The sequence below is a fragment of the Myotis daubentonii genome, chromosome 21, assembly GCF_963259705.1.
Source record: "Myotis daubentonii chromosome 21, mMyoDau2.1, whole genome shotgun sequence".
Taxonomy (NCBI): Eukaryota; Metazoa; Chordata; class Mammalia; order Chiroptera; family Vespertilionidae; genus Myotis; species Myotis daubentonii.
This window is the reverse complement of record NC_081860.1, coordinates 335,547-345,339: the sequence shown is the minus strand read 5'-3', so window position 1 is coordinate 345,339 and position 9,793 is coordinate 335,547.

Below are 9,793 nucleotides of genomic sequence, written 5' to 3'. Positions count from 1 at the left end.
CTGCTGCTCCATCCCCACCCTCATTGAGATCGGGCTCGTGCATGAGCCGCCACCCCCCCCACCCCCCGGTCTCTGAGTTTCCATTTCGTAGGCTCCACACCGACCTTGTGGCTTCCGCTGAGAGAAACTGTTGGTGTACAGTGGGTCCGTGTGGAATTTTTTGAGGGGGCATTGAGTCTATAAAAAAAGGGGGGGGGTCCAAGAATGCTTCCATGTGACTCTCCCAAACGCAGTTTAAGTTAAAACAGCAGCCCTAGCAGTTTGGTGTAGTTATGGCAATGGCAGATGTAACCAGCGTCATGCTCAGGTTCCATATTTGAGATGGTAGTGAGACAGGTGCACGGATTATGTATTTGAAAATTATTTTCCCCGGAAGTTAAGCTCTCAGTGCTAAACTGGTGAGGACTCTCAGGTAGGGATATGAGACTCTGGTAAGTTCCGTAAGCTCCGTTCCCTAACTTGGGCAGCGTGACTGGTTTTAGATGGCCTCGACGTGCCTGCTCCTTACACCGTTCCGTTGACAGGAGAGCAGTGTGCATGGCTGGCTTTGCCCCCGAGAACGCTTGGTTTTGGAAAAGCACATCCCCTAGTGCTGATGGAAGTGCTGGAGCCCTCTGCCCTGGGGATCTCCAGTCTGCGATCGGAATAACTCACGGTGAGCCCGGATGTCGCTGGGAAGAAGCAGAAGCCAAGAGAGGTGCTGCTTGCTTTGTGGGGAGGAAGTGGGGCTTCCCATGGGAGCATCGCTGTCTCCGGTCAGAATCTCGTAATTAAAAAGCACCTAAGGCCCTACCTGGTGTGGCTCAGTGCACAGAGTGTCGGCCTGCAGACGGAAGGTTCTGGGTTCGATTCCGGTCAAGGGCACATGCCCTGGTTGCGGGCTCGATCCCCAGTGTGGGGCGTGCAGGAGGCAGCCGATCAGTGATTCTCTCTCGTCATTGATGCTTCTTTCTCTCTTCCTCTCTGAAATCAATACACACACACACACACACACACACACACACACACTAGAGGTAGGGGTTCCCTCAGCCAGGCCTGTGCCCTCTCGCAGTCCGGGACCCCTCGGGGGATGTCTGCCTGCCGGCTTAGGCCCGCTCCCCCTGCGGAGCAGCGAGCCCCGCTTGTGGCTGAGTGGTACTCTCCCTGTGGGAGCACTCTGACCACCAGGGGGCAGCTCCCATGTTGAGCATCTGCCCCCTGGTGGTCAGTGCATGTCATAGTGACCAGTTGTTCCACTGTTCGGTCAATTTGCATATTACCCTTTTATTATGTAGGATATGTGTATATATATATATAGCACCCAAGAAGTGGACTGGCCTACTCTCTCCCATTCAAGCAGAATTTTATTTAATGCAGAGCTGAGCACCCTTTTGGTGCGGTGGTCAATTCGAGGAACGTAAAATGTTTCTGAACTACCGTATTCTTTTTTTCTTGGAACGTATTTAAACAGGAGAAGCCATAGGGAAACTGTAGATGCTTCAGCATTACTTTTTAATCCCCCTCACCAGTGTCTTTTGTTTTTTGTGGCGGTAGGGGGAGAAACTAATGGTTTTCCCGGCTCGATGACCAGCACGCGTTGCGGTGCCTGCTGTAACGCACGTTTTAATTCGTTGCCGAGAGAGACACGGGAACCGCCACAGCTGTCTTTCCTTGTCTGGCCTGTGAGACACTCAGTTGTGAAGTAGTTTTAGCTCCTTCTTAATTTAGTGTTCTTTAAGTGGGGTTTTGGTTTTTTTTCAGTATCAATAATCTTGAGTCACAGAGGAAGTTCACGGTCAGCGTAAGTGAAAGACGTGGTTTTCATCCGTGTCTTTTTCCCCCTCGGTGGCAGCCCCAGCCAGGTCTGTGGGGAGGGGAGACCTGCGGGTCCCTCTGTGGGAGAGCAGGATGCTTGAGGCCTTCCAGAGATCCCACCCCTTTCCCCCGTGGCCGCGTCCTGGGGAGGAAGAGGCGTGCGTGGACACTCGCTCAGGCGGGTCAGCCGCGGCTGCTTCAGGGATGAGACACGTGGTGTCCCCTGCGTCAGCCTGGGTGTGAGATCCCGTGCCCGGGCGTCCCAGCTGAGGGCCTGGACTCGGGTCCCCGTGCAGCACACAATGGCATCTGTGGGCTCGTGCGGCTGCCAGATACGTCACCTGGATGCTGGAGGGAGGAACGGTTCTGGGATGAAGTCTCCCCGAAACTGCTGCTCAGCCACAGTCTCCCCGTCCTGTCTTCCTGCCGCGTTCATGCTGCTCTGGACGACCCGAATTACCCAGCCGGAGAGAGCTCCCCTCCAAAGAGCACAGCCTCCCCACACCGCTTTGGATTTGTTACAGAAATCACTCAGTAGCTAGGACGGGCTGCCGCTCGAGTGGCCACAGCTCATTAGAACAGAGAATTTAACCCGTATTTCTGCCCTCTGCAGACCAGGTACCTGGGAGTCTGGGCTGCGACTGGGCAGCTGTTCTCTGGGTCATAACACAGACTTGGGGCTGCTCTCGGGCTCAAAAAAACAAGTTCTCCCGTCCTGTTCCCTCAGCCTCCCACCCTGATTCCAGAATTGCCATTTCGTCCAGCCAGTGCCACGCATAAGGCGAAGTAACAGCCTTCCTGCTGTGGCTTCCCTTACAATAGTTAGGGCTCGTGTTTTGCCTGAATTAGACGCAGCTTTACAAATAAGTTCCGTCACACTTGCTAATTCTCACTTAAACCCGACTACTACAATGTGCTAGGCTTGTCCTTCGAAACAAGGGAGAACCATGTCATCTCTCCAGTAGGAAAATGTTCCATTGCTTTGGGGCCTGGCCTCGGGGGAAAGGCTTGGAAATTGCTCTCCTGTCTCTCTCTGTCCTTTCGCTGTCTCTGCCCTGGGCTCTCTCTGCCGTCACCGCCTCCTTGATGTCCTACAAGGAACCCCTGTCCCACCGTCTGCTGAAACGCACGCCTGGAGGTCCCCTGGGGCTGCCTAACCCGCCCATGGCTGTTTCTCAGATTTCGCTGCTGACAGCTCCGAGCCTGACCCCGTTGACTCCTGCTCCTTGAAATGCGCCTGTCGCAGCTCCTTCCCGAGGCGCCTGGTCTGTTGGCTTCCTCCCTGCGCTGTGGGGAGGCGTCTGCAGAAGAGGCTGTGCGCGGGGCTCCCCAGGGTGGCTGGTTTAATGTATGTGTAGATGTGTATGTGTGTATACGTTTGTGTATGTGTACATGCATGTATATCTATATATCTTATTGATTTCAGAAGGAAGGGAGACAGGGAGAGAGAGAAATATCAGCGATGAGAGAGAATCGTGGATCAGCTGTCTCCTGCACACCCCCCACTGGGGATCGAGTCAGCAACCCAGGCCTGTGCCCTGAGCGGGAAGGGAATCAAATCAGAACCTCCTAGTTCATGGGCTGACACTCCACCCTGAGCCATCATGGCCGGGCCCTCCCCAGGGTTGGAATCCTGACTGGAGCGCTGGCTAAGGGTGTGACTCTGAGTGATTCACCACCCCCCGTGCCTCAGTGTCCTGTCACCGCAGTGGACAGAAGAGTGGCTGTGTCCCAGGGCTGTCAGCAGGGGACTGGGGTGCCCAGTGCAGAGGAAGCCCTCGGGAAGTGTCGCCTGTCAGTGTCCTCCTCAGATACCGTCCGTCCGTCCGTCCGTCCGTCCGCGGCTAAAGCCCTACGTCCGCTCTCAGTTATCTCCCTTCCCTGGCCCTTCCCAGCGTGTGCCCCCTCTGAGCCTGTGTCCGCGCAGCCCCCCTCTCGGACCACCTCCACCCCGTCCTGCCCTGCCCCCCTTCCTGCAGGAGACACCCAGTGAGGATGTGCAATGAGCCTGTCTGCTGGAAAGATTATAAATAAGTTACCTCAGGACGCCAGCTGTGATTCACACGTTTAAGAACAGCCTCCTCAGCATTTAACACTGTCCTTTTTTAAAAAAAATATATTTCTTTATTGGTTTCAGAGAGGAAGGGAGAAGGAGAGAGAGAGAGAAACATCGATGATGAGAGGGAATCATTGATTGGCTGCCTCCTGCACACCCCCCACTGGGGAATGAGCCTGCAACCTGGGCCTGCACCCTCGGCCGGAATCGAACCTGGGACCCTTCAGTCCGCAGGCTGATGCTCCATCCACTGAGCCCAGCCGGCTAGGGCTTAACACTGTACTCTACACACGGTAGGAAGGTAGCTCGTATCTTTTAGCTGCCAAATGCTGTGTTTCTTGGCCCTTTCATAACCTACTGCCTCCTCGGTATTGGTCAGTCCGCAGGCCCCGTGAGCTTATGTGGGAAAACTGAGTCAGCCCCAGGGAGAGCCGACCGCCTCAGAACAAATTTTGGAACGAGGAGGGATCCATAGAAATCATTTAAAAATAGGAGCACGGGGAGTAATTGAAGGCTCTTAGGAAGGAGTTTGAAAGCCTACCAACCTGTGAAGCTGTTAGGATTTTACAGTGTTCGGAGCTTTTCCCCTTGTTCTCATGACATTTCTCCAATAAAATGAGCTCTGAGGATGTACGCGGGAAATTTTAAACTCTTCAGACCTGTCACAGGCCTGGTCCTGAGCCGCTAGGTTCTAGTCCTGCCTTCTTTCCTCCACCTGCGTAGAGGACATTGACGTTGAATGAAGATCGAAGGAGGGACTGCCTACTTTTCTAAAATTCAGTGTCTCTGGTCAGTTGAAGATGACATCAGAAATCAGGAGTTGCAGAAGCTAGACCATGTTACCCCGAAGTTCTCAGTCTGAACGCAGCAGCACGCGCTGGGGCTGTACGGTCGCCTCGGGGTACTTTTGCTGGGGTTGTGGTGAAGTGCCCAGATACTCTCACAGTGGCTTCGCCGATACGTGGGTTATTCCACAAATGACATTTCTGGGGAAAGCTTAGCTGGTTGCCGTTGGAGGTGGGCCGGCTGTGCCCCCCGAGGCTGCTCCCGACCCAGCGGCTCTAGGACACGACTGGCAGGCGCTTCGGGTGTGAGGCAGGAACCCAGGTGCTCCGTGCTTTGTAAGGGGCCGCCATTGCTCAGGGTCTTTGTGGCTGTTGGGACGTTTGTCTGTGGGCTTGTGATTTAAAACCCACCTCCAGCCCTGGCCGGTGTGGCTCAGTGGATAGAGCATCAGCCTGCGACTGAAGGGTCACGGGTTCGATTCCGGTCAAGGGCATGTACCTTGCTTGCAGGCTCCTCCCCGGCCCACACCCTGGTCCGGGCGTGTGCAGGAGGCAAGCGATCGATGCGTTTCTCTCACATTGAAATTTCTCTCTGTCTTTCCCTCTCTCTTTCACTCTCTCTAAAAATCAATGGAAAAATATCCTCGGGTGAGGATTGAAACAAACAAACCCCACCTCCAGTGGACAGCCTTTGTTCCTTCTAAAGGCAGGAGCATTCCGATAGACGGAAAGCCACCGTGTCATTGAGCATTGCTGAGCACATCGAGGCTGTTTCTTGTTACTCTCCTTTTTCAAAGCTCACATCCCGGCTTCTGGAAAGAAGCCTCGCACTAAGGATCCGATTCCTGGGGTCCGGCCCCAGCTGTTGCACAAACGGGGAGTCCTGCCCTGGGCAAGGCCTTTCTCCCTCCTGGACCCTGGCTTCCTCTCGTGTTCAGGACCGGACTGGGCTTTGTGGTTTGGGGTCTCAGAATCGCTTCTCTTCTGCAAACCAGGCCACGCCTTAAACCAGCAGGACAGGTAGTTCACGGCGGGCTTGCCGCACACATTGTCCCTCGGTGGTGTTTGCTGGAGAAGTCACGCGTCGGTGAATGGCACTTGGCAGGGCAAAAGCTCCGTGCAGCCGAAACCCTTAATTCGGCGCTGCCGGCAGCTCTAGCTGGGTCTGCGTCAGAAGGCGCAGCGTTGTCGGGTGTCACACCGTAGACGTATGCAGTGTTTGCGACAGCTGTTCATCGTGGCACGACTGGCCTGGGCCAGCCAGGTGTCTGCGTTGGACCCTCAGCTCCTGGGCCGATATCAGAGAAAGGCTGGTGTCCAGCTCCTGTGGGTACCAGGTCACTGAGATGGAGGACGCTCCGGGGGAAGTCGGGCCGTGACTAGGACACATACGGTGGCCACCCCCCCCCCCCAATTTTATGTAGACACACTGGCACCATATACTAGGTGTAAGTTCTGTTTTGTTTTTTCATTCCTCATTTTAATATCTCAGGCTAACATTTCTCAATTGGGATGTTATGGTTACTATTTTTTAAAAATATATTTTTATCGATTTCAGAGGAAGGAAGTGGGAAAGAGAGATAGAAACATCAATGATGAGAGAGAATCATGGGTCGGCTGCCTCCTGCACTTGCCCTGCTGGGGTTCGAGTCTGCAACCCGGGCGTGTGCCCTGACCAGGAATCAAACTGTGACTTCCTGGTTCCTAGGTCGATGCTCAACCACTGAACCACACTTGCTGGGCATGTTATGGTTACTATTGCTGCATAACAAATTATCCCAAAACATAATGACTTAAAACAAACACTCCATTTTGCTCAGGCTGCCTGGCCTGACCTCGTGGAGCTGGAGACAGCGGTGGTGGTGCAGGGACGGGCGCGGGGCTTCTCTGGGGCTGGGGTGGGCCCCTCCCCTTTGCTGGCGGGGAGGCACCCCGACTCCCTCCTGGGACCCCGTATAACTGACCGCTGCTAATTCTCGGCCCTGGAGTTTGGGATGGTGGAGGAGAAGCTTTCTCTCCGTCTCACACGTGCGCTGGTGAATACGTTTCCGGCCTGATGTTTATTTCCTGTGAGCTGGTGAGCGTGACGTAGCTGCCCATGCTAAGGTTGACTCACCGTCGGAGTGAGAACTCGAGGCCGCTTCCCGGCACGTGGTGAGCCTTCCTGTGGACAGCCTCGGGGCATCGTGCTTCTCCCTCCGTTTAAAGTCGGGAATGCACTTGTTCAACAGGCATTCTTTCCTCAGCCCTTAGACGTGGGGGTGGACTTGGGCTGGAGGGCTCCTGACGTGCTGATTAGGGGAAGGACCTCAGCGCCTGTGTGGGTCCCTGGGGCTCCTGTGGCAGAGAACCCCCAACCGGGCCCTTTAAAAAGTAGACATCTATTGCCTTGCAGTTTTGGAGGCCAGTGGGGCACGATCAGGGTGGCAGCCGGCCACACGCCCTCTAGAGCCCAGGGGAGCCCTCCTGGTGGCTCTCAGCAGTCCTTCTGCCTCAGGAGGACACTCTCCTGGGGCTTAGGGCCCACCCCGATCCGGGATGACCTTATCTAACTACAGACCTGCTTCCAAGTAAAGCCACGCTCTGAGGTCCTGTGACTTCGGGTAAACAGTCCTCAGCCACGGTGCCCCCTGAAATTGGAGAAAGCTCGGGTGGCAGAGCCCTAATAAAAGGAGTCAACTCAGCACAGACCACGGAGGCCCTGGTGCGAGTGCGCGAGCTGTGAGAGCTTAGAGGAGCTTGTTTATCGTCAAGGGGCACCTGGTGGCAGCAGGGCTCACAGCGCTGTCTGCTGGTCTGATCCGAAGGCACCGTTCCAAACCGGAGCAGCGCCCCGCCCGCGGATCGCCTGCCTCCTAGCTGAGATCACCCCCAGCACTGCTTGCAGATGGGCCTGGTCCCCCAGCCCCTGCTGTCCCTGCTGTGTGGCCACCTGTCCCCTGGCCCAGGGCCCTCACAGCTTAGGAGCTTCCCATGGACACCGGTGATGATTCCAAAGGCTCCTTTTCTCCGGTTCTCTCCCTGTGGGCTGCTCCACCATCATTCCAGTCAGCCCCCAAGTCACCGCCATCTTGGCGTTTGTGCACCGAGCTCAGAAGGCCCCAGGAGAGCAGGCCTCCCCAGTGGGGACACAGCACTCTCCTGGCCCCCTGACTGGACAGGCCACTGACCGTCTTCAGTTGGGCTAACCCGTGACGCAGCCTGTGTCGGTGTCTTTCTGTCCTCCCTTCTCAGTCGGAGGACAGTCATGTCCCCTCCTGGTCCCCGTTCACTCATACCAGCCCCGGCGGCACATTCTGCAGGGAGCCCACCCCCTAGGCAGACACTGCCTGCCTGTCCCCCTCCCCGGGGCCAGGCCCTGGGTGCTCGGGCTGCACGGAGCAGAGCATCGGGAGCAGAAGGGAGCCACGTTGCCTGGGCACCTGGCGGGGCGTCAGATGGACGGGGTTTCCATGTTCTCACCTCCCGAGCCCTTGCTCTGTGAATTGTCAAGTGTCTGTAATTGGACCTACAACCATATACTTTGAAGTTATTGTAGAAACTTAGTGAGAATTCCAGCGCCAGGCCGGTTCGCTGTGATCGTGGGCAGAATCCACGGCACGTGGACAACACGTGGCGGTCAGTGGCACCGTGAAGATTCGGGGAAATGGGCCCTAAGCCACGTGACCATAATAATGCCTCTCCCACCAGGTGGTGTGCTTTCCTAGAGCGTTCCTCACTTTCCTGCTCTTTCTCCACCTCGGAGGGAGAATTATTCTTCCTTTTCAAAGTTGATCATCTCTGCTCTGTCCCTTCCCACCTGTGTCAGAACTTACTTACATGCTCCATCTCCTCATCTCTGTTGGCTGCCTTCCCTCAGCCCCCACTTCTCAGGCACGTCTGAGACCCATCAGTCCAGCCGATGTCTTCTACGCACGACCACACGCTGGGGACCAGGACATGACGGGCAGAGAGCACACTCCCAGTTCTGCTCCTCCGGCTCAAGCAAGATGGTGACCAAACCCTTCGCAGGATCTGCTCTGGCCTCGGCCCAACCCTTGTCCCTCGCCTGGGGCCCTTCGCCTCTGATCCCAGCTCACCGGCTTCATCTCACCGCTGTCCACAGTCCCAGTCCTCTCCACCTCACGGAGGGAGCACAGCTCACCTAGTCGCCTCCTCTGACAGTTTCCTCAGGGACCGTCCTGCCCCTCACACCCTGTAGATTCATCCGTGTCTTTGTTCCGAACACTGACTCGTCTCTAATCCACGTCTGGGGGTGTAATTGACCGTCTTTCCGCTTTGCCCTAAGCTCTGGCAGGGACTGTGACGGTTTCCCTCGTAGTTCTGTGCACGGCCCAGTCTCAGGTCTGTCTGGTGGGAGGAGGGGAGGGAGGGAGTGTCTGCAGGAGCCGCTCAGATAGAGAGAAGTAAACTGTGTGTGTCTCCTGCGTGGAGCGGAGCAGGATAGTGGAGTTGTACCCGTGTCGAAGAGGGCGCAGATCCAGCAGTGAGCTCACAGGGGTGGGTGCAGGTGTGAAGTCATCAGCCAACACCTCCAGAACGAGGAGCAGGCACTCGCTATGCAGACGAGGAAGGAAGTGGGATTCAGGCCGAGGGAGGGGAAGGGCTTCTGCGAAGCTGTGAAAGAACCAGTGCCCTGAGCGAGGCGGGTGTGACTGGGGTGGGGGGCGTGGACGGGCTGACAGCGGGCACACAGGTCCTGAGGCTTCCGCTTCCTGTGGAATCGAGCATGTCTGGAAGGAGCCAGAGGTGGGCTTGCATTTTTAAAAAGACTTAACAACTGGCGCTCCCTCTGAAAAACTGTTGGCACTTTCTTACAAAGTTAAACATACACCTGTCCTGTGAACTGGCAATTCTACTCCCAGTTACTTACCTGAAATTGGGGGAAAATTATATATATATATATATTCCTATATAATAAAAGAGAAACATGTAAATCAACCATCCCTCTGCTACGCTCACCAGCCAATCAGAGTGGACATGCAAATTAACCTGACAAAGATGGCAGGTTAATTTGCATACACAGGCACCGGGCAGCTGGGGCGGGGCAGGTACTTCCCCCCCGCATCGCCCTGGTGCTGCTGGGGAAGTTCTGGCCCCGTGGCCGCTTGCGCACGCACTGGCGCTGGGGAGCCGGGGTCGGGGCCTAGAGCTTCCC